Source organism: Lonchura striata, chromosome 1, assembly GCF_046129695.1.
Source record: "Lonchura striata isolate bLonStr1 chromosome 1, bLonStr1.mat, whole genome shotgun sequence".
NCBI lineage: Eukaryota > Metazoa > Chordata > Aves > Passeriformes > Estrildidae > Lonchura > Lonchura striata.
Window position 1 is genome coordinate 74335195 of NC_134603.1, and position 25983 is coordinate 74361177.

At 37.6% G+C, this 25983-nt stretch overlaps 1 protein-coding gene across 3 annotated transcripts in view; it reads left to right on the top strand.

Annotated features, from left to right (window-relative positions):
* Nucleotides 1-25983, top strand: part of FBXL7 (F-box and leucine rich repeat protein 7) — a 204251-nt gene that overhangs the window by 12217 nt on the left and 166051 nt on the right. The window lies entirely within an intron of this gene.

Here is a 25983-nt window from a genome sequence, read left to right on the forward strand (position 1 = left end):
CAGAACAAGTCTAGTCAGATACCGGAACCTTTCATGCAGCAGTTGGCTGTCAGTGATTGTGTGATTTGTGCCTTTTATGCATCAATTATTCCTACACATGTTTTCCTCAGTTTTCTTTCTGGGGTATTGGCACTTGACTGAAAGGATGGCGATAAGGTAGGACACAGAGGCTGGACTTTTTGTTAATTGAGTCATACTGACAACAGCCTAGTTGCTAATGCTAGCCAGCCATGGTTTTGACAAAATATAAAACAAATTGTGAAAGGTTGTTTTGATTCTAGGATGTATTTTCAAGCCAAGATCGGGTCTTTTACTATGCACATAGGGGAAGAAGGATCATCACACAGTCTTGCTTTAACCGTGTAGATGCCAGCTAATGGGTGTGAAATGTGAACAAAATCCCTGTAAAATCAGTAGAACTTGTGTAATTTTTTTTTTTTGTAGGCTTGACCACAGGCAGTTTCAGGAAAAAAAACCTCCCAATATAAACTCAATTAGATATTCTAGAATCTTGAGTCTTACAGCTAAAAATACAAAAAGGTGGAGTGGAAAGGTGTGTGTTTTTTCCTGGGCAATACAAGAGATGTTCATCAGGTACCCAGTAGAAACTTGGCTTAAATTTAAAAACATGAATGAATACTCTAGGGATAATATGCAAATCTGCATTACTAGTGAGTCATCTGGTGAACTAGATGTTCCTAGTGGTGTGTTTTTGGATGATAGAGAATGGTGGAGGAATAATGAATCACATGAAGTGTTCTCTGCTATTCTCTTCTAAAACAATATCAAAATTGAGTTTGCTTCAGTTTTGAGAAAAGAACCTCATCTTGTGGTGTACCTGAACCTCTTTCCTTTGGAACAAGAGCTACTGCTTTTTAAAAATTGACTTAAAATAAGGACTTAGTATTCTTTTTAAGTCCTCCTTCATGATGAAGCCATGAAAAGGAAAAAAAAAATCTTAATATGTTGTTAATGCTTACATGTTGGCCTTGCATTTGTCTGTCAGAGAGCTGAAGTCCTGTTTAGTAATACCCAGACTGCACACGGGTAATAATACAGCTTTGCAGAAATCAAAAATGTATGATGAGAATAAAAGTACCTAAACAAAAAAATTCTTCAGGGAACTGACTTTAATTTTAATTTCTGTACATATATTGGAAATGTTCTATATTCATACTACATAGTGTTGTTAATATTTTGACCTTTTTGTTTCCCTATGTAGTGTATCTTTATAAAAAAAAGGTATCTACAACTTCATTTGAGCCTCTAGTTCTTCTAAGTATATGTGCTATCTTAATGGAATTTCTAAAATTTTAAGCTCTAGAATTCCAATAAGAATCCTCAAAGAGTTTTTCAATCTAGTTCTAGTGAGGTGGCTTTGAAGAGTTAAGGCTAAGAATATGGTTTTCAGTATTGTGTAACCAGCATTAATTTTTGTGATCTAAAAAGGACAGTTTATTTCTGAAATATTTCATTTGAGGAATTGAACTGTATTTTTGTTACTTCTTAAATTTAAAATGCAATATTCAGATAAGGACAATGTATTTTAGAAAAAGGTGCAAAAAAACAAGCACGAGTAATGCAAGAATGAAATGTGTTAAGGAGACTGGAAACCAGACCACTGTACTTTCCTTGAGACTGTGTAGCCACATTAGTTATACAGGAAAGCCATTAAATCCTGGCTATCTTCTGCAATGCATCAGCTGAGCCTTGATAATTCTGGTTGGCAGCAGACCAGAAATCAACTAATTGCATATTTTATAAACAATTTACCATAGCACTAATGCTTGGTGTCAATATATATTAATGTAGTACATTGACCTGACCCAGTAAAATGTGACAGCCCTATCCTTCATGAGGGCTGTGCCCTCTGTAAAGCTGGTGAATTAAAATTATTTTATTGATGTAATGTGTTCTTAGTTTGCTGAGTACCTTAAGCAATAAGCTGGGTATTCCCCCAGGATTTTTTGGTGGAATGCTCTGTGGTGGAGGAGACAGGGATGCTGCATCTGAACAGTGGCAGAGTAACTCCTCTAAAGTGGAGCTTTGCAATCATAGCTTTGATGAACTTTTAACAGATTTGTTGCTGTTGTCCATTCAATAAAGGACTGACTTGGATCTTCTCTTGTGCAATAGGTAAAAAGAAGTACAGTAACTTAATATTATCTTTCCTGTTTGGCAATAGTCCAAGGCATCTTGAGGGCCTGGCATATCAGGTGATCCTTCAGTGCTTGCTGAGGATGTTGGAAAGAGTATCACTTGTTTGTTTTTTTTTTGTTTTTTTTTTCTTGAAGATTGACTCTTTACACTAGACATAAGAAAACTTCTCTGAAGAGATTGCATCAGTTGTGAAGAGTAAATGGACAGCTCTCTCTGTCTTATGTTTTGTCATTGCTTTGCCACTTACACAAGGATTTATTCTGAAGGGTAACAGATTTATGATTTGGTAACACAGTATGGATAGATAATAACATTTAGATAAGTGGCACAAAGGTTTTCAAAAATATTTTAAAGAGAGTTTGCTACTTCAATTATTTCCTGTGCTATCTTGCTGTGTAAACTATCTGTAGCCATGTTGGAAGCAATTAAGAATAGGTAAGAAAGATGCTACCATTGTTCCAGGTAGGGCTTTGAATGTTTGGATGAAGTTAAAAGCAGAATCCATCCAGAAGCTGCCAAAGGAGTTTGTATGTAATTTTGGATAAAATCTGGTATTGCTCCTTCAAGAGCTGCCTCTCAAATTGTTTCTTTGCAGCTGAAAGCAAACTCCAGTCTAAGATTAGTCTGGATTCACCTTAATGTGTTCTGAGAGATGAGCATCAGTTGTCACTGATTCTCTGATCCTTACAGTCAGTAAATCCAGTTGCCTGCTGCCCTCTTGTAAAATCTGACAACAACTCCTTATAGTTCAGTAACTCTATGTAAAGCCAGTAAAGCGTTGGGTGTGCTGTGTGCAGATGGTTTGTTGGTGGCAGCAGCTGCTTGACTCTGCAGCTCAGGTAATACTTTTTTCTGCATTGGTGTCATTCAGACTGGCCAGAAATTTTTAGCATCCTGAAGAATTTTCCATTGCACCTCCTAATCACTTTTGAGTAAATTATGAAGTGGCTAAGAGATTATTCTTCCTTTGCTTAATGGCACGGTTCTCTTGAGTATTTCTCTTCTGCTGTGCAGTTTTGAGAAGTGTGGGAGAGTGGGTGCTGCAAGTGCTTGTGTTGTTTTGAAAATGCTTCTTGGGATCCAGACAAAAAATAATGTCTGGAATATTTCTGTTTATTGTCTTTGAGAGGCACAGGAAATAGGAAAGGCCAACTAAATTATAGCAGCCAGCAAATGTCTCTGAAGCAAAAGAAAATTTAGGAGTGACAGAACTGGGCCTTGCTGCCCACTGGGTCTGTGTTGCACATTCCTCATTAATCTAGTGACAGAACTGGATCAAGGCTCCTTCATTCTAGAACAACAGAAGGGAAATGAAGTTAGAGTTTCAGTGCTACTTTATTAACTAGAAAAGGGAGAAACTTTTACTTCTCTCACCCCAAATCTCCATAATTTGTAGTTCTCAAGAAGGTACCAGAGCTGCAGGAAAGCTTGTAGGTAGAATCTTTTCTCACTTTCACTTAGAATAAATTGTCATTATTTTCTTTTGCTAGTTAGAGTTGCAGATGAAAGTGAAGGATGCTAAGGACAGCTATTCTGTCTAAGTGAGGAAATTGCTGAAAAATCATGTTATATCTCAGCTAATTTGGAATCTAAAATCTTGGCAAAAGTTCTCCTAGGTTACTGTAAAGATAAGTAATCTACCAAGTTTGCAAGTCCTCTCACCTCAAGGCAAAGATGTTTGCATTTTCAGCCTTCTGTTTTCTTCCAGCCTAAACTGTCCAATTTTTAGGTTAAAGAGATCTGTGAAAAAAAATTAAATCTGGGCATTTGGCCACAGTAAACAAATGAGAATTGCTGTTTCTTTGAATGTTTAATAGCAATAAGATGAATTATTCCAAAGTACTTTGTGCCTCATTCATAGCAAAGTACTACTTTTATCTTAAAATATTGTTTGCACACGTGTAATGTAAAAATGCTATTTAGACTTGAACATCTTTATTTTTGATTCATGCTAAACTTAAATAGCGATTGATTCCTTGGGATTCATTGTTATGCTTTCTGCTAACCCAAGACATGTCCTTGACCTGTGAGAATGTGCTGCTGTGGGGCTGCTTGCCTTCCTCTGTACCATGGCATCTGAGGGTTTGTCTTTCAGAGCAGTATTTTTTTGTATGGGTTCTCATTGGAAAGGGACTTTTCATGTTTTGTTCTTGTATTTATATCATGGACTTAAATCGTAATGCTTTGCCTTTATCCTAAGAAATTTTGTGCATTGTTTGTGTAGGTGATGATCAACTCTCCAGCCTGACAACCCAAGGTTTGCACAGTATTTGTGTGTCCCCCATGATTTAAATTAAAATCTCTATGGTAGCTGTCAGCAGTGGCAGAAGTAAGAATCAGAAGAAAAGGGCTGTACGGGCAAGATTGCTTTCTCTAAAGACACTCCTGGGAGTAACTTTGCATAGAGTCTAAAATAGATGAAGTGGCTGAAACGAGACCCCTGTAGCCTGGTCTCCTGTCCTTTTCAGTGACCCTTCATGAGTTACGAATGGAGAATAGTTTAATGGAGTCATGTGAAGAGTTAATAGACAGAATCTGTAAGCTAGAATTGTACTTTCTAGGAGTGTGGCTGGTATCTGAAGCAAGAATGAAAGATAAGTGGTTGTTCTTTTCTTTTTAGATCTTCATTCATGCTTATTTGAAATACTGCAATTCTCTTGACTACACTTGTCAGTAGAAGTGAAAAGCTACAGCCATATTTTGTTTAGAAATGAAATCCTGCAAATTGTGATCATTCATCACTATAATTTAGCTAAAAACATTTGTTTCTGACACCTTGTGGTTGAGCCTTGGAGCAGCAGCAATATGAGAAATTTCATTAAGAGAGATTGAATCTATTTTTTTCCTTGCTGTTTAGTCACAGAATGGCCTGGGTTGGAAGGACCTTAAAGATCATCTAGTTCCAACCCTACTGCCATGGGCAGGGACACCTTTTTCTCACCAGATTGCTCACAGCTCCATCTAACCTGTCCTTGAATACTTCCAGGGATGGGGTATCCACAGCTTCTCTGGGCAGCCTCACCACACACACAAGAAAGAATTTCTTCCTAATATTTAACCTAAACTTACTCTCAGTCTGAAACCGTTCACCCTTGTTCTGTTACTATATGCCATTGTAAAAATCCCTCTCCATCTTTCTTGGGAGCTCCTTTCAGTCACTGAAAGGACACACCTAGGTCACCCCAAAGCCTTCTTGTTCCTAATCTCAACAAACCCTATTCTCCTAGCCTTTTGATTTGATGGGTGGACTGTTAGAAAGATAGAGCTGCTTTTCTAGCCCTCCCTGTTCCAGTAGAGCAGCCTTGCTGAGTGACAGTGTATTAACCTACTTGGGTGATCTACTCTTCTCATAATGACAGAATTAATCAAAGCTCTGTGAATTTGCAGTGAACTATGAAGGACCATTCTAGGCTTTTGGAAATTGAGTTTTCTCACATGTATAGTACATCTCTAACTATTGGATTTATGGACCATAAGAAATAAAGCTGTGCTTTTTCCAAGCTTTTTGTTTTTCCTCCATAAGCATTTTAATTGCTCATCTGTTTTTAATAGCTCTCAATAAGGGATGGGTTTTATATTTACAGTAAAAGCTTTGAAGCATATCATTATTTGAGTTTTCTTACCCTGAAATAGCTTTTTCTGAAATACTTTGCTTGTATCACCCTGTACTGTAGCTCCAAGCCCTGACTTGGACTTGGTGGGTCCAACTTGGGCAACTCTCACTGAGAATGACATTGAGTCTAAGTGTCTGTTTGCTTGTAGAAAGTATCCTTGTTCTTCTGGAAGTCTCTCTTTCAGACCAATGAGACTACCTTTTAAACTGAGGGTGAACCTGGAGGGAAAGCCATTCTACCTGCTGGGTACAGCTGTAAGCTTCCATACTTTTCGTTTGGTTTATACAGAGGAAAGGGCATTTTCAAATTTAGTTTGTAATAGTTCCCTCAGATCAGGTAAGGTACCACTGGAGAATCCTTTTGTTGCTGATATAATTGTCTAAACTGTGATCCTCATCCATGAAGAAGCTTTGCACAGGAAGACATTCCATTGCTAATGGACATTGCTTCTTCAGCAAAATTCTAAAGTTGGTCTGGTCTGTGAATTTCAAATAACTTGTGCAGAATTCCTTTATGGACTTGAAGCCATTTCAGAGGTTTAAAAAAATAATAGAATTGTGATGTCTGTTTCCTCCTTTGTAAGGATAGAAGACAGGCAAATGGACACATTTACTGTCTGTGATTATTGGCAGAATCCTGCAGAAAGCAGATATTGTAGCTTGACAACAGCTGTGACTCAAAGCTGCCTAACTTGCTTGTCTCTGTTTGTAATTATCTAATCCTGCTTAGGCTTTCTTTTCCTGAATACTGGGTTTTGTATGGTGAGCATTTCCTGCAGTAGAGGACTAATACAGACTGAGGGCCTTTCCCATCACAAGGTAGGATGCTCCAAGTCCAAACAAATATCTGGTGTTAATGGCTTGATTTCTTCTGACTTGTTCTTTAGGTCATATTTCTCTTTAGGCCTAATGAGGACTGTTGCTGTCTTCTCATCTATGCTCTTAAAGAAGAACGCTAGGTACTCTAAATATTTTAGTTACTTTACTAAAAGCTGAATACTGACAGCATCTGCTGCTCTTTCTCAAGAAGAATTCTTGTTATCAGCCCATTTGTTCGTGTTTGTGTCTCCTGGCATGAAAAGCTGGATGTCAGATACCCACAGACAATGGGGCTCTGCTTCCCATGTGAGGGAATCTGCTGGATGCTCTGGACTGCTCTTGGACTTGGAAACACTGACTGTTCATCTCAAACTGGCAAACAATTCTAAAAGTTGATTCAAATGGGGGGAAACTTGTTCAGGGTAAGCAGAGAGGAAACTTTGCCCTGAGAAGCTTATAATCTACATGCAGTGAATTTTAGGTATATTGATTTTGTAATTCTGGAAATACAGAAGCAATCCAGCTACTTTTTAATTAAATGCCATGTCTTTATCAAAAGCTAAAGTACTTGCATGGCTTACCAGTCACCAATTGATTCATATAGATAATAAAGTTTTAATAAAAGCTGTTATGAGAATTGCCAGGGTTAGTTCCAAAAAGTAATAGTAAGGTGTAATTCTTGCTTCATATATAAATACAAAATTGTTAAGAAACAATTAGAGGAATGACTGAGATCCCTTGTTTTGTTCAGCCTGGAGGAAGTTAAGGGGAGATCTCGTTGCAGTTACAACCTCCTCATGAGGGGAAGGGGAGCAGCAGGCACTGATCTCTTTGCTGTGGTGACCAGTGACAGGATTCAAGGGATTGGCCTGAAGTTGTGTCAGAGGAGGGTTAGGTTGGATATTAGGAAAAGATTCTTCACCCAGAGGGTGTTTGGGCACTGGAGAAGTTCCCCAGGGAAGTGGTCACAGCACCAGCCTGACAGAGTTCAAGAAGCATTTGGACAATAGTCAAGCATATGGTGTGATTTATGGGGAGTCTTGTGCAGGGCCAGGAGACAGACTGATGATCCTTATGGATCCCTTTTAAACCAGGATATTCTGTGATTCTACGGAAAATGGAAAATGACAGCCTAAAGTAGATGTAGCAGTGTGGCTAGGTCTTCAGAACATTTTCAAGTATCGATTCAGACTTCCTGCTATGAGAAAAACAAGGTAAATATTCTGCTAGTTTTAACAGCAAAACATGTATTTTTTTGTTTTGTTTTCTGCTTAGTTATGGCTTCTGGCAGAGGGTCTTTGCTTGGAGGTTTGCTTTTGTTATGAGTTTTCTGTTTCTGTTGATATTCCTGTCCAAGTTATCTATAGCAGGCTCAGGACCAAAAGCTTAAGCAGTCTTTCTAGGCATTTTAAGAATTCTGCTATGAGTTGACAGCAGTCTGTGTGAAGTCCTGATAGTAATTTGTTGTCATTCCTAGGGATTTGCTTGTTCAGTTGTGCAACTGACCAACACAGCAAATGTTATCTAGTTATCACAGTTGCTTCTTTTTTTAATGCGGTTTTATCTCAAGGTGGCCAGGAAGGCCAATGGCACTCTGGCCTGTATCGTCAATAAAGTGGCCAGGAGGACAGGGCAGCGATTGTCCCCTCCCTGGCACTGGTGAGGGCACACCTTGAATCCTGTGTCAAGTTTTGGGTCCCTCATAGCAAGGAAGACATTGAGGTGCTGAAGAGGGTCCAGAGAAGGGAAACAGCTGGTGAAAGGAGCACAAGGCTTATGAGAAGTAGCTGAGGGAGCTGGGGTTGTTTAGTCTCAAGAAAAGCAGGTTCAGGGGGGACCTTACCACTCTCTACAACCACCTGAAAAGAGGGTCGAGTAAGGTGGGTGTTGGTCTCTTCTCCCAGCTAACAAGAGATAGAATGAGAGCAAATAACCTCAAGTTGTGCCAGGGGAGGTTTAAGTTGGATATTGAGCAAAATTTCTTCACAGAAAGAATTGTCAAGCCCTGGAATAGGCTGCCCAGAGAAGTGGTTGAGTCTCCATCCCTGGAAGTATTTGAAAGACGTGTAGGTGTTGCACTTGGGGATATAGTTTAGTATTAGGCTTGATAATGTGAGGTTCATGGTTGGACCTGATGATCTTAAAGGTCTTTTCCAATTTTGAAATGGTTTTATCTTTTTGTGGTGATATAGATAGCTACATGGGCACCAGTATTTACACATACAATGAAGATCTGGATCTTAGGAGTATGTTTTTCTAAAGGCAGTCAGAACGGTTACAATTACAAAAGTGTTACAATTAGGATTAATTGTAACACTTTCCATTTCTATGAGGGTGTCCTTAGGTAGCTTTTAATGCAAATAATGTTTCTGGGCTCCTAAGGATATGTAGACTGTAAAGTGTTAGTAATACTAATTCTCACAATAATTTGCATATAGTAACCCAATTTAAAAGATGTTATCATTTAAAGAAAATATTAAACCTTTGAAATGAAAGAAATATAAGCATATATATTCTAAATGTTAAAAATAAAATTTGGCATTGGAATGCAGACAGTCATTGTGACTGGCTCTGAGTGAGTTCTTAAGCCAGCTGGGGAATGTGTGACATTAAGCATACTGTAACCCATTATGAAGTCAGGTTGTAGTTAGAACTTTCCATGGTTCTTTAAGAATTCTAACTCAGCTGTAAGTACAAATCAAAAGTGTATAGCTGGTAGCCAAACAATATAGATCATTCGTTAGAACATGTGTAGTTAAATAATTTTTTGATGGAAGGAGATTTAGAGGAGGAACTTTGAGATGAGATCTGACACCTCTGCCTTGCTGGCCCTAAGTGGTGTAGGTTTTTGTATAGGCAAGTGTGGTTCTCTTCTCAATTCAGGTGTTTCCTTGTCTTGCCTGATACAATACTTCTACGTGTAGGTTAGCAGTGATCTTTGGTGAAAACACTTTTCAGAAGTCTCATCCAAAATGTGGTATACAGAAACAAGTGTTTGCTGAAGGTCATCAGGGCACATTTTACCTCTTGTTTAGGTAGAATGGAAAGTCTGATGATCCAGGAATATACTAATTGTGACAGGAGTAATTGCATTCATAATGTATACGAGCTTCCAAGGTGTCTTCAGTTCAGCTGTATTTTGAAATCATTACAGTCATGTGAATTTTGGCAGCCTGGAGATAGTAGGAATTTATGGAGAATTTTAGCATCTACTTGTTCAAAATATCTCTCTCTTCAGAGTTGCTTCAGAGTAAAAATGACTACACATAGAAGAACCTAAAATCTGTTGTGTTACATCAGATTAAATTTGAAATTTAGTGTTTGCTTCCAGGTTTTAGAAAAATATATCCTTGTCATGAGAACAACTCATGCTGCAGAATTTGTGTACAGTAGAGAAACTTTTAAAAGCTTCCAAATTCTCATAAGTTTTTGTTTGAGCATGCAGTGTGCTTGACAGTCCAAACTCACGTCTTCCCTGAAAGGTGCTTTGGAAACTGCTCAATTTAATGGGTTCTCATAGCCAAGCATACAAAGTTTTTGATATATTTGAGGCTCTATGATCAGGTATTAGTAAAAATGTGGGTTAGCTTTCAGGCAAGTTGCTTGAATTTCAATGCATTTCAATTATTTTAACTGCAGGTGTTATTGCTATTAGTAGTTTGTGGATTTTCTTTTAGTTATTGGGATTTGTTTGGGTGGTTTTTTTTGGGTGATTAGCTTTCAATTTTTTCATGTGCAAATATAAATATTAGTTGACCAACTTGAAGTTCAAGTCCATTATTATGGGTTTGGACAGTAAATCAGTCCTTGTGTTCTTGGTCTTGGTGGCAGCTGTTCTATTTTTTTTAATAAATTTTTAAAGGGAGATGAGACCTTTGAAAATAGATTTGTCATATGTTTGATGTCTTACTTTTGTCTCCAGCTATAAAAGAAAATTTCATGTTTGACAGTTCACAGACAGGAAGCTGTAAGATTTTGTGATGCTTGTGGTAATAGTTGTCATCATATTGAACATGATGCTGCTGTGTTAGGTTTTCAAACTTTCTCAAGCTTAATTTTTGTGTAAAACTGTATCAAAACCAAGCATACATCAGTTTGAGTTTCTTGATAAAAGGCAACTCTGCCTTGTGTTGTTTTTTTAATGCTTCAGAAAGCAATTACTTCTTCCAAAGGGCAATGTCTTCTACTGGACAGTACTGGCTCACTGCAGCTCTTGGCTGCCTCACCTCTTTTTCCCCCACTGCCAGTAGTCCTGGCAAACTTGTCTCCTGAAATGACATGTCTTTGGGTGAACAAAACTTTGGTTGATGTGAAGAGCACATAGTAAGGTGTTTTCAAGAGACAATTGCAACAATGGTGATGCTACTGGGGGTGTTTCCTCAGAGACCTGTCTTGTCTAACATTTTCATTATTGACTTTGAACTAGATGAGTCAGCAATGTGTGTAATGATGGGAAACATCCATGGCATAGCATGGAGACTTGGGAAAGTCTACTGTACATCAGGGAAAGTATTTGCAATGAAAGAATAGAAGAATCTGTGTAAAAGATCCTATTTAGAGGGCCAAAATGGCAATATTGATCTGAAACAGAACACCTCTAGGAAATTGCTACTAGAGTGCTTGGAGAAATTGGGAATGGTATCTTACACATTAGGCTACCTTTTAATACTGTTGTTTTCAGGACTGTGAAACTAGGAATGGGTCTTGTTTCCCAGAGGTAGAACAGATGTTCTGGGTGGATGTGCTTGCTACATGCTTCTGGGGAGTTGTCCTTGGTTCCTTTTCAAATATTCAAATTGTTATAAATCCCTGATAGGTTAAAACCCCCCAAAATTACTGAAAGTAGAAGTTAGAATGCTTGATCCCAGAAATGTAGTTTTAAAATTATCTTTTGGACCTGGCAGCAGAGGGGAGGGGATTTTATCTTAAAGCAAGAGTTCTTAAAGTTCTTAAGAGTTCAACTGTTAAAAAGGCTCTGGCCTTTCTCTGTAACAGAGAAAGACCAAAGGACATCGGGACAAAGTTACTTTCTATGTAAAAATGACCATCATGCTTACTACTTTTTTATTTCCCTGTTGGGCCTTACGTTTGTGTCTGGGAAAATATGGTGGCATGGCTACACTGTGGTCCTTTCTTCATGGAAGAAAGCAATTATGAAGAACCCAAATAATCTTTTCCTAATATTGGCTATACAGCTTTTATGTGCCTGAATTCAGTCTCCTATGGTTTTCACTGTTCTTGGAAAATGTGTTTTCATACTCCTGGGTGTAGACCACCCCATTTAACCTGATTTTAGGCATCTGGTGATGTGAAATGTATTCCTGGTAGATCGGGAGTGCTTACAGAGTAGGCACTGGGCCATAGGGGAAGTGCTGCTATGAAGCACATCATCAGTCCTCTGTGTCTCTTTTTCTGCTGTGCTGTGAGCTTTGCTTCAAAAAACGGCTGTTTAATTAAATGCCAGGACTCTTGCCAAATTCCAGCATGATGTAATTAAAATGTTCTCCACATGCAAGGTCTGACCCAGCATTCAGTGTGGATCAGAAACCTGATGCACCATGCAGATCACACTCTCCAGAGGGTATTCTTCCAGTTTGAACAGAGACCAAAAAGGGGGTGAACAGATGGGGAGCAAACAAGCTCATCTGCAGAACTGTTAGTGAGCTGCATCTTTTCCTCCTGCCTGTGCAGAAGGAGCAAGTAGCCACTTTCAAGCACAACTCAGTCATCCATCAGTTACTGATACTTGTGTGGGTTTTTTACAATGTTTGTCTACTTCAGTGCGCTGTGTCAGTGCAGACTTGTTGGATGAAGAGTGACATAGCCACCTACTTAATCCCCTGATTTTTACAACATTTTAAAAAGAATAAATTATTGTGGAAGATCGTGTGTGTCATGACCCTGCATTCCTTCACAGGGATCCTGTTATATGTCACTTGGCAATTTGTTTTACCCACTGTGGTGCGTACTTGATCAAGTTGAAGAGTTTTTATTCTCTGCTGGTTTTTTCAGTGAAAATTAGAATATTAACTGCTTGCTCTTGCCAGGAATAGGAGAAATAGCTTTCCCTGCAGACTTCCAGAATTGAAATGTTGATTGTTTCTGCTGTTGGATTGCAGCAATAGAATAAAATTCCAGTCCTTCAGAGCTTATCTTCTTTGTTGGAAGAGACAGATACAGAAAAGCAGATTTGAGGAAACAACTAGTATTTAATACTAGTTGTCTTGATAGATATTTGCCTACCTACCAGTAGCCTGCTTAAATCATGGAGAGCTTCATTTGAGAGACTAAAAGAAGGCAGTATACTTAGAGATTTCATGAGCTTGGGAAAATGCCTGTGAATGGTGCTAGGGAGTAGATGAAATGGAAGGCTGTGAAAGAAGAGCTGTTTGGGTGTTTTGTTTTCAGTTGGCAGGATAGGATATGATGAATAGTGAATAAATCTCAAGTCAAAAGTATCTCCCTTATGTCAGGTACTCCCTACGGGTCGTTTTCATTCTCTTGATTTTTAAAGAGAGCAGTGCACACAATGCAAGTTCTTGCCTTAAGGTGGTGTGTATCAGTGATGCCTGTTCTGGAAAGGGAGACTTAGAAAGTGCTTAAGAAAGGTTGTTCTACACTGTTGCAAGCTAGTGAAGTGAGATAATGACAACTGAGGCTGTGATTTATCCCTTTGAAATAGAGATAGTCTTTCAGTGAAAGGTCACCATGGGGACAGATCAAGCTTTGTTATTGTTTCCTCAAAGAAAAAAATTGATTCTCAAACAGGTATTTACTAATGGTTGGTAAATGCTTTTAAAGGTAAAAGAGAATGAAGAGTGTGATAGTAGTCCTTTTTGAGAGGCGTGCTTTTCTTCAGTCAGATGTGATGACTGTACCAAAAGGTGTCACTTGGGAAGTGCTTGGGCACTGTCAGTGGAAATTGGAGATGGCTCAGACTTTGTCTGACTTAGAACAGTGGACACATGCTTAGTATCCATCTCTTCCTTTGTGTGCCAAAACCACTTTGGAAAACCTTCTATAGTTATGTATATTTAAAAATGCTTTAGATATAAGATTGAAAATGTATTTTGTTATTTGTGAGTGGACTGACTTAGTAAAGATACTTGTCATTAATAGATGCCTCTGTCTACAGCTTCAGATTTTGTAGTGATGCTTTTTTACTTCAAAGAAAAGTGTGTTGTATTGCAGAGGAAAAGGTCATAACACCGGAGTTTAAGAAGTAACCATTGGGAAAGCTTGCCTTGACGTGTTTGCTGACATCTGAAACCCAGATTATGAATTTCAAAATAGTAGTAATACTGGTGCACTCGTTGCATTGTACATATTTGGATTTCTGAAGTGATCTTAAAAATGGACACACTCTTGCATTTCTTGACTGTGTACATCTCTGTGTGTGCGTTTATATGCAGAAATCAGGTATCTGAGTTTTCAAGACAGCATGGATATTCAAATAGTACTTATTCTTTTGGTTAAATTATGAATTAGTAGTTGTGCTATGTTGGAATTGCAGCAGCAAGCTGTCTAAAACTCTTACTTTCCTAAAGCAACTTTGTTTTGGTAGCTATTGATTTTTATTTCAGACGTGTAGTATGAATAACAGTATTAATAGCTGTTACTACTGGAAGCATAGGAGATATTTTATTAAAATATTTATACAATCTCACCTCTGCTACCCAGCATTTCAGATGTATTCCTACTTGTTTTCTGACATAGCTATAGGACAAGTTTCACTTGTGTTCTTCACTTCTGTCTTTCCATCCTGTACATTGCCGCTGCTTATGTTTTGAGCAAGTACTTCTAGTGACTTCTTTGACAGGGGTTATGACAAGCAGTGGAAAAACAGGATGATTTTAAGCATTCCTGCCTTCTCTTAGGCCCTCTGGTAGTGGATGAAGGTGTGCTTATTGGCACAAGTGGAAAAATCAGGCTGTTTGGTTTAAAATGCCTCTGATGTGTGTTCCCTGGACAGAGTTAGTGGGTTTGCTTTTTCCAGGCTGGTCTAGGACTGCAATGGCCTTCCTGCTTCTGTAGGGTTTGTACCTATGTTTTAAAACCTTAGATTTCCTTTAATGAAGGTAAGGAGTACCCAAGGAAATAGCACATAATACTTAATCACATGAGAAATTGCTGTTTCAGTATTAGTTTCACTATGCTGTTTAATTTTGGAGAAGACTGTTTCAGTAGAGAGATTGAGTTTCAGTATTAATTTGCAAAAAATCCCTGAAACATGGAATTACTTTTGCATTTCAATTGCATTTTGCACTATGTACTAGTGTAGTATCTCAACCTTCTGAAGGTCCTTTCTGTGTTAGATCAATGATTTAGCTCATAGACTTCATACTGAACAACACAGTGGAGAATGAGATAAATCAGCAAAACTTCTTGCTGGCTTGGACAAGCAGTTTTGCTTCTGTTGTCATGCTACAGATAATTTCTGAAGACTAAATTTTAAGATGAGTAAATCAGGTTCTTGGCATGGCATGTTGTATTTCTCAAACTGTAGTTTTACAGTGGCATTTAGTTCAAACTTATGTCTGAAAAAGAATCATATGAGTTGTTAGCAGCTCTCTTAAGTGTAATTAGCCAAGGATAAGCTGTCCTTTTAAGAGGATATTGTGGAAATGAGCACTGGAGCAAGCTTCCTGCACCTGTGGCTCTTTGACATCAACTATGTTTTGATCTGATATGCAGCCATGGACATGCCAAGACCAGAGAGGTGCAGGTGTTTCCCTCTGGCTCATGTAAACTATATGCTTCCCTGGAAGTAACATGCAGCTTGCTATAGCCTACAACTACAAAAGTAGATGCTTAGTACTTAAGGAAGTGCTTGGGTATGAAAAGTGCTGAGTGGCACTAGAGAGAGATTTTCAAAGAGGAGGGAGTGGGGAGAAGTGTACAACGGTTGTCAGTTCCCAGGACATAACTACTCTGCTCCATGCTCTACTTCTGCATGTAAAAGTCCAGAATTGCTCTGTCTGCTAGCAAAAATGTACTAATGGGATTGTAAATTTTCTTATACTTACTTGCTAGAAATCATCAGAAAGGTTGGAGCAAATGCAGGAAGATGCAAACTAAATCCCAAATGGCTAAATTGTTGAACATCTCTATTCCACACTAGAAAGACACTTTGAGAATGTTTCTTGTCAGACAGATTGTGATCAAGGAGTTGGAACAGTTTCCACAGAAATGAGTTAGTGGTGGTGACTGCTTTCAGCAAAATGATGCTAACCAGAGAGACTGAAAGAACTGGGAAGAGTTGAATTGTGTTGTTCAATGGCAAATAAGCCAAACACTTGTGTTTGGCTACTCTTCCCTAAGAGATCTGCCAAAAAAAGCTGCTGTCCTGGGCGTTGCTCAGTTTGATTTGGTTCATCAGGCCTATCTTTCCAAGTAAAGAAGAATTAGGAGCTGATCCTGAAGTAGAGCCATCTTCACTTTATACTACATAGGTAACTTAGCTGTTTTCAGGATGATAAAAAAGCCATTAAAATGTATAATTGAGTGGAAGTTTATGCAAGGAGAGAACCAAAAGTATCTTGCAGATAGTGTGCTTGGACCTTATCTTGTTACCACAGAGTCTGTGTTTACCATTAGCCTCAGCCCATGTGACCTCCATATTTGGATTTCTAGTTTCCTTCTCATGTTACCAGCCTAATTATTGACAGCAGATTTTGTATAATAAGCTGTTTCTTCTGTAATAATTACCATTGCATTGTACCACTTTATGTGCTTTCTCTCAACTTTTGAGTCACCTCAGTTACTACAAATCTTAATACTGTTTGAATGGTTGCTTGGTTGTGGATTTGTGGTTTGTGTTGCTTGTTTGGTTTGGGCTTTTTGCTTGGGTGGTTTTTTTTTTTTTTTTTTTTTTTTTTTTTTTGTTTGTTTTGTTTTGTTTTTGGCCAGGAGAAATTCTCTAAAATGATCCATGCTTCTTTGGTGTGGCTTCTGTTAGTTTTTTTGCTAGTACTGATTAATTAAAAAATATGTGCAAAAGTGTGATCAAGAAGCAGAGATGATTCCCTGATTGTTTTGAGAGTGCTCACATGACATTGTAGTAGTGAAGATTTGGTGTCAAATGACAGTGCGTCCTCTGTCCTCTTTTCTGTACAGGTAGTGAGTTGGGTCAGAGAAAGAAACTTAGGATGAATTAAAGAACATTGAATTAAAGAGTCAGTGTGATGCTGGGCAAGATGACTGGGAGTTGGAGACAGGCCCTGCTGCACCATTGCTGGTTCCCAGAAACCATCAAGACAAGAACATCATGAGCAAGAGATTTTTTTGAACTGTCGTGTAGTGGTCATTGGCATACACTGTTTCTGTTGTTTCTGCTCTCTTTTCTTCTGCTGGAGATGTACCTTAGTTTCAGTATTATTTTTTTCCTGTAATGAGATACGAATACTGAATACTGCAAGAATGAGTTATACCAAAGAGCAGAACTACTTTTTGTCGGTTCTGCTGGAAGGAAAGAGGGATGAAGCATATGTTTTCACAAAGACACTAGATAAAACACTTTTCAAAGCAGTGCCTTTTTAATTGTTTTATTTTATTTTTTTTTGATTGCTCAGTTCAATTAGAGCTTTATGGATATACTTCAGAAGGAATTTTATACTTCTCAGACTGTAACCAAACAATCTTTATGACAGTGGAACACATACTACTAAATAGTGAGAATGAAAGATATTTTAAAATTAAATACTGAATTAGTTAGAATATATTAGTTACCTTTGTCTTTTTTACCTTAATGTGTCCTCCTCCCACTGAAAAACTCTGTGAGTTGTAAATAACATGGCCCTGGTGAAGGAAAAGGGCCTTTTTAGGGCAAGCTAAAATAGTGTCCTTTGTTTTTTTGTTGCTGGTTTGTTGGGATACCTTGGAGTATGCTGTGATTAAAATAAATGAAGAAATTGTAATGCCTTGAGAGAGATACGTTTATCTCTCTCATTTATATTTAACTGTCTTCTGAGAGTTTCTATGCCATGTTTTTATGTTTTCAGACAGGAAGGTTTTGTGAAAGAGAACTGAAATATAGATAATGGTGCAGAAGGAATAAAAACGCTGAATTGGCACTGAAAACACAGTATCTCTATGTGGAATTACAATGCTACTCATATTCTGGGGGTAGATGAGCCTCTGTGTTGTATTGGACAAATTTTACTCTCAGTGTGACTGCAGTGTGATTACAGTAGTGTGTACAGTCTCTGTATAGAGTTGAGACTAGAAGATTAATTTATGTAATTGAAACTACATAAGGTTTTCAATAAGAAAAAAGGAATTCTGTATTAAAATGATCTGTTAAAACTGTGTTTTTTTAAAAAATCAGGCGGGTACTGGGTCTTTTTGTTTTGTGGTTTGGTTAAGTTTTTTTTTTTCATTTTCAGTGCAATCATGCCAGATATCTGTGGTTAGTACAACATTAGAACTTTGCATTTCATAGAATTCAGAGGAAAAGGAAGAAGAAATCTAAAACTGATTGCCAAATGTATTGTGTGAAGCCATAGCTTGATGTCTTTTGTAAGTATGGCTTCTTTCGTACTCTTAATTGTTTTTAACTCAGTTATTTTGTGCTGATTAAATTAATTTCTGAACTTGCTAGTGTGAGGCTTGTCATTTTGCCAAACTTGATTGTTAGTTAAAGCAGGGATATTTCTCAAGTATGTAGGTTGTCTCCTATTAGTTGCCTTTAAGATACCACTCTCTCACTATATGCCTTTTTCACAAATCTGTGTAATTTAGTTTTTGTAATCCCACTATTTTTCAAAGTCTCCTTCTACTTGAATCCTTGAGTCAGCCACTTCCCTTTCCCTCTCCTCCCCTCCCTGTATCCATCAGTAAAGAAAAGCTGGAAGTGACTGTGCTTATCTAAAAGAGTAGTGATCCTTGTCTCCTTTTCCTTAACTGTCAGGTTCTTTTGTTCTTTAAGTAAAGAAGTCATCTTAGGCTGTTAGATCTGTATTCTCATGTGAAAGATTTTTGTATCACTTTTCACAGTGTACACTGATACCAGAGTACTGGGTATGATGTCTTGAGAAAGGTTTTTCACTTCCTCAATTCTTTACCATTAGCTCTAACTTAAACAGCTGTCAGTAGTCAAGCTGAAAATTTGGCAGATATTGTGAGGTGTATTTTTGTGGTGTTACTGTGTACTACGCCAAAAAAGCTGCTCCTCCAGCACTGCCACAGCAGCCACTTCAACCTGGGGGTTTCTTCTGCTTCCCCTTAGAGCAGTGGAATCGATATTGTTAAGTTTAATATTAATATTTTTTTGTTTAGATCTTGGAACTAGTTGTTTGTGAATATAGATGAATCTAAATACGGATTTTAAATGTTAATGGTATTATTGTGGGAGACAAACATCTATTTGGTGGGTTTGATTTTGTACTCCTGAACTATATTATGAAATTCATATGTATACCAAATATCTGATGCGTTCCAATGCACTAACAGGTTGCAGCCACTTCAGAATCTGTACTGGAGTTCATCCTTTCAGGTTACCTCTACTCTTTGTCATGAATCATGCAATAAAGTGCAAATGAAGTCTCTGCCAATTTATATTTGATATTGAACTGGATAGTTATTGCCTTTTCTGAATAGAAAGGATTAGCATCTTGCTTAAATTACAATAGAACTGGGAAAAAAACATTTGAAGTAGCCATTAGTGGTGAATTTGTCAATGAAGTGTCTTAGAGAAAGTATGAAACTCGAAAAAGGATTTTGTTTTGACTTGTGTTTATTTCTTGTGTTGGTTTAATAATTTTTTTGGCTGTTGGATTAAAATAGTAGAGTTAACATTAGGTAATAAATTTGAGAACATTTTATCTTGAGTAAATGCCCATCTTAAAACATGGTGGTGATTGGATGACAACTTGTAATGGAAAGTCCTATATTAAATTAATGAACATTTTCCAAGAAAATTCTGTTATTGGTAGGAAGGCCAAAGTTTTATTTCCCTGTTTCCTTGGCAAAGTAGAAGGTTACAGAGTGGGAACCATTTTTTGAAATAGGCGGAGCCATTTCAGTTTAATACTTGTTTGAGAGACATGCTAGTCTTGCTAAGTAATAAAAAAGGACGTTAAAGATTTCTTATCTTGTTTTCTTACTTTGAATTCAAATAAGCACAGTACTTTCATTCTTTCTTTCTCAGGCAGCCTAGACTAAATAGTCCACGGGGTTCTATCATTATGTGTTTGGAAAGTAGAGCTTGACACTTGGAGTGGGTGCAAAGTTTGGCTGCAAATAAGCATTACCTTCTGGCATGAAGTCTGCTTAGCAGATGTGAAGGTAGGGCTCAAAGAAGTTTGATGCATTATTGATTCTTTATAAACCTAGAGTTGTGTGTTGTTTGTCACTCTGTATGGTGAAATCCTTTGATAAAGCAGACATGTACTGTCTTCAAAACTTAGGGTGACCTTCATAGTCCCATATAAAGGTTCTTGGTTTACAAACTTCATCAGTGAGTGCTGAAGTTCTCTTGAAAAGTGATAATATCTAGAAAAGATATTTTAACCTATTACATAGAGGAGGCAATACATGCCCTGCCTCTGTTTAGTCATAAGATTAGATGAGTCCATTTGAAGACTTAATTAAATAAAGCCTTTAGTATTCTAAGTTCATAGTGAGTTATTTAGCACTTGGATGAGAGTTAAAGATGTCCTGGCTACAAACCCAGTAGGCTTCTAGCACAGCAATTAGAATCTATCACTATGCAAACAATTTTATTTAAGCTTAATGATTTTAATCCAGACATTCTGAAGTCTTGCCTTGGTGGTAACAAACATCATTCTGCTAAACAGTTCTGAAAATTTCAATCTCCCATCTGCACTTTAATGTTCTCAAGCTTTTTGCAGTATAGTGGATAAACTATTGTGTCATACTAGCTGCAGAACTTCCACAGCTATATTACATCAGAATTAAATAATGCTTATTGCCTTCAAGTGGCTTCTTTTCTCTGCTTGTAACACTGCCTCAAAAAGGTGACACTAAGGGGCTGAGCCTTAGGGCTTCCCTGCTGGGAGTGGCTCAGCTGTGCCCTGTGGTGGAGCCAGTGGAACAGGCTGGTACCTGTACCTGGAAAAAGTTCCTAAAAGAAATAAAAACCATAAGGTGACTTACTCCCTTCCAGGGATATATTAGTGTAGCCTGTTGGCGTTTGCATGAGGTTTTGTCGTGTGCTGTGGTACTTGAGAAGGTGAGGCAGGCACTGACTGGAAGAACAAAACTGGCCAAATTGGCCTGTGGGAGCTGAATTGAAATTTAGCTTAAAACTTACAGAAATGCTGCAGAACAAAGTATACTATTTCATAGCTAATATGCCAGATTTCACAGCCAAATTTCACTATCCTGGAAGGTGGAGTTGTAGTTTAAAAATAAAAAAAGTAATGTAAAAATGTTTGTGGAAATTCTACTTGTTAAAGTTTTAGGAAATATAGTCCCAAAGTACCAGTGATAGCACATGTCTGCAAACTCTTCAAACTTCAGCATGCTTCCTGTGAAACATTCAGTTTGTTTCATTTCCTTGAGACTGGGGTTTGTGCAGATTACTGCACAAGTTGTTTTACTGCATAATGACAAGTGTTGGGTGGAATGAAATTTGGAACCTGCTTGTTATATTGGCATGTGTTTTAATTTGGAAAAAAAAAAAAAAGAGCAAGGTGTAGAGCCACACTCCTGAGATTTCAGGGCAGAAGATCAATGTGAATCTGTAAATGAACATATTCCATCCTGAAAAAAGTTCAGTGAGTAACAATGCCTGTAGGTAGGTTAACTTCAGTGTGGAAACACTGGTAGCTTGGTCAGCAGTTAAGAATTAGTAGATGGAAACCAGTTTTATGATATATAATTTCCATTGGTAAAAATGTTAAGTTCAAGGAAAATGATTGTCCAAAATGTGTAGTCCAACTTTTCCTGTACTTGGGATAAATGAATTGATAAATTGCATCTTTAAAGGATGCTTTATAGCCACAAAGCCTAAGTACTGCACTAGGCTGCTGATTTCCATGGGAATACTTGAAAACATACTGGGAGCTGCAGTCTTTGGAGAGGCAGATTGTAAAGAGATACACTTGAGGTTTTGGTGACTTGGACCAGCATAATGTGTGTCATGGAAACAAGAGAAGGAAAAGAGATTTTTCTTTCCTCTTGAATGATCCCTCATGCTTTGAGGTTTGGATTGTTGTTTTTTTTTTTTTTTTTTTTTTCTGGATCTCTTCTTGATGTGGTTGGCATGTATTTGATTTTAAAAGACCTTCTCTGAAGATATAAAAGAGAAAATAATGATCATCTGGGAGGAAAACCATGCTCATATGCACTTTCATGTTGAGAAGTTTAATTTAAATAATGTCATTTGGGTAAGAATTGGTGGCTTAAGTGGCTTAAAACCAAACATTTCAGACTTTTTACATCAAAGTTATTGTAATGTAACACTTCTCAAGAGTTAAAAAGATGAATGAATATTCTGGACTTAATTGTTTTCTGTTCTCTTTTCCTAAATGATTATTTTTTTCTGCTTTGGCATTTTGTCTAATGTTTCACTTCAGCATGACCAAGCAGTGGATTTGGCCCTACTATCCATTTAATTCCTGAGGTACCTGTCACTGCCTGATGAAAAAAAAATAAGAACTTGATTTAAAAAAAATAAAATATAAATACTTGATGTCAGGAGAAGTACTGCTGTTACTCTCCAGGGTGGCACATAAGAAACAATGGTTAGGTCAGCCTGTCTTTGAGACCTTAGAAGGATGTGTAAAATATGGCCTGCAAATGTCCGTACACCAGAATCCAAGCAAATGTGCTGCAAAAAAACCTAGTAAAATTGTTCCCGAGCAAGTGAAGGAGACTCATTGCTATTCAGACTACGACCGGCTTTGCATAAACAGTTAACCACATAAATAGTGTTTCCAAAAATAGTTTCTCAGTGTCATATAGTTATAGACTATGCTTTCCCATGCAAGTTTAAATTACATTGATTGTGTCCTGACTGATTTGGGATGTCGTTGACACTTCTCAGCAGTGAGTGTGAATAGCAGAATCCACCGTTTGCAAAACTGAAGATAGCAAATACTTTTATAAAACAAACATAATGTTGTAGTCAGTATAGCTATCTGTGATGATAAAAAGAAAATTGAACACATTATTTTAATAGTCATGATGCAAAAAGAGACAAGGTAAATTTAATAAAGCTGTAGGGCTACTGAGTAGAAAGATGTCTATGGCTGAAAACCTCCATGGGTTACAAAGACCTGAAGACAATGTTCAGGAGAAGTATCTGTCATAGTCTTTCCTGATTCTAGCTTTCTTTCCATCAGGAACAAAATGTAATCTGCAGGAAATAGTGTACTAGATTAGATAGCTGGATCTTGTTCCTATGACTATTGTAAGATTTTGGCTCTAGTAGATGGAAAAAAAATCCCTACATTTGCTTCTTCAGAAGCACGTCAGAGACATGATTTGAATTGCAACTCTGTGGCTGTGTGATTCTTTGCAGGTGTTGTGAAGTACATGCTACCTTCACTCCCAGTGTAAATTATGGTGTATTCTAGGAAAATAGATTTCTTCTATCATATCTATGTACTACCATAGTGCAGCTTCCTTTCTTGTGGATTGCAGCTTCTGTTTTAGAAATAAAGAAGAGTTGACTTTATGAAGGAAACTCTAGATGATTGCAAGTCATGCTAGAGAAGTTTTTGGCAGACATTTAATTTGTTTAAGCAGAAGATCAAATACAGTCATTATTGCTGTAGTCTTTGCAATATTGCCCTCTGTTTGATCCTTCTGGTTGTCATTACATTAGAACCCTTGTCAGGGTATATTTAAGTGCAATGACTTTCTCCGTCCACTTTTTGAATTGGAGAAGAACTTATCTCTGGAAACCAGTGTTTTGCTGTGCTTTAACTTTTCCCTATGGCATTAGGGAAATCAGCAGTCTTTGAATTTCTGTGATTCTAATATTCCATGTAATCTTTTAGGTTGGAAAAGACCCTTACAATCGAGTCGAACTGTGAACCCAGCGCTGCCAAGTCCATCGCTAAACCATGTCCCTAAACGCCACATCTGCATGCCCTTTAAATAACACCAGGGATGGTGATTCCAGCACTTCTCTGAGCAGCCTGTTCCAATGCCTGAACACCCTTTCAGTGCAGAAACTTTTTCCTAGTATCAAACCCATACCTCCCCTGGCACAACTTGATGCCATTTCCTCTAGCCTGTCACTTCTTACTTGGGAGAAGAGGCGAAATGTGATCTCCAGGCTGAACAGGTGCTGCTCTCCTAGACTTTCCTCTTTAGAGAATACTTAAATACTGTTATGTTTTAGCTCTGCCATGTGTACATGAGTCTGCAAATCTAGCCTACTTGAAGCTTTGTTTTGCACTGAAAAAAAAAAATCCAAAAGAAAATATATATAGTGTCAGCTAGTCTATTTGAAACACATTGAAAATTACTAGAAAGTACCTCCTGCTTTCCCGTTATCTGAATGGAGTGTCTCAGAGTTGGCATTAAGGAAGAAGGCTAGTTTTGGGGCTATATACAGACAGAGAAGACTCCATCTAAAAATGTAATTACAGGCAGAACTGTGCTCAACCAAAGCAGCAATTATAGGGCTTTTTTCCTTAGTTTCTAGTTTTAAATTCTTGAAAGGCATTAAAATGTTTTAAAGTTCAAGTAGATTTAAATCACAAATATCTACACTTACATCAGGCATTTCACAATGTGCAATTGTAAATGTGAATGTGCAATTGCAGTGTGCAGTTGTAAATGTGTTGTTACTAGGTGTACTGACAATTAGTAGCTTATGGTAGGTAAAATATATGGGTTATGCTCTTTGAAGTGGGCTTGTATTTGGGGTAAATAGAACTGCTACTGTTAATGGGGAGGTATGGAACCTGGGAAACTTCACTTTGTGAAAATAACCCATGCCAGATATGACCATCTTGCAACTCTGGTGTTATTTGGTATCATTGACTTCCTTTTCCCTCCCCCAAAAAAGTTATTTTTTAGAGGAAATCCTGTTTATTTGCTTTGAGAAAATAAATTTTCCAGTTAGTCTGTTTAATTTTGTTTTCTTTCTATTAATCTGTTAAGGAATGCTGATACCCCTTAGATTTTTTTTTTTTTGCCTTTGCAGTTGCAGTTTTTGATACATAAGGAGTTGCTGGTAGTGGTAATACCACCTAAATACCTTTCCTATTAGTATTGATTTGTTTATCAGCTGCTGCAGGTGTTTCTTGGCCTCTTCCTGGGAAAGAGCATCTAACATCTACCCTTCCCTTTTATCTTCCGCTTTTCTTCTCCCACAAACCTCATTGCCTTAGCCATAGAGTTATTTTGGGGCAGTAATTTCTATAAAGACCACAGTCTGTTACTCCAACTCATGTCACAGCTTGAGAGCAATTGAAGATATTCTGGAAGTGCTGCTTCTTGGTTTTGCCTAACTTCTTAAAGGAATGTAAAAAGCAGTTAGTGAATCACTGGAATTACACTTCTTTCTTTCTCTTCACCCTGCCCAACTACTAGCTGTAGCCATTTATTTTTTTATTTTCTTTTGGTCATTTTAATATCCTTTCACTCCAGTTTGATTCATAGTCATTTCTCAAATCTAAGCATGTTAATTTAAGCAGCTTTCTGTGGAGGATGATTCTCTAGGGCTGGCTGATGGATTAAGTGGCGGTACCTTGATTGTGAAACAACTTAGATTTGCACATTTTCCAGTTGTTTCCCATTAAAACTTAAATCCTTGTTCTGTTGTGGCACCTTTAAAAACCAGATCTCTCCCTTACATCTAAATGTTATGAAAACCAGGCATACTGAACCCCAAGGAATGCTTGATTGAAATAATAGAAAATTTCTTGCTAACATTCCTGTGATTATGGGTTTATTCTAGTGACAGAAACTTGGTGTCAGGTAGCTTTCTGAATACAGATTCATTTTGGTAAAAAAAAAAAAAAGTTTCTAAAGGCTTCAGTGATGCAGTGTTTGTGGGGATAGGTAACTTCTTAAAATATAACAGTATTCACTGCATTTCCTCTCTAGGATTATCCCACTTACTGCCCACTGTGTGGTTGGTCTGGTTCCTGCTGCAGAGTAGAGCAGTATTCCCTTGTAGTAATTACTGAGATTGAGTAGAATGAGTGAAGGGAAATAGAAGTGACTCCTTCTTAGATCCTCATAGGAAAACAAAGACACCTTTGGTTTAGCCAACTCTGTTCTTCTGTAGTATCTATATAGGTTAATTTTTAATATGCATTTGGATTTATTTTGTTTGTAACTTGTATCTAGAATTTGACATCCTGAAAATATGTCTGAAGACAGTGATGTAGGAAATTCAGGAAAAGCTTTTAAGAGAGAAAAAAAGAGAAGAAACATCCATAGGTTATGATTTACAGTTAAAACTC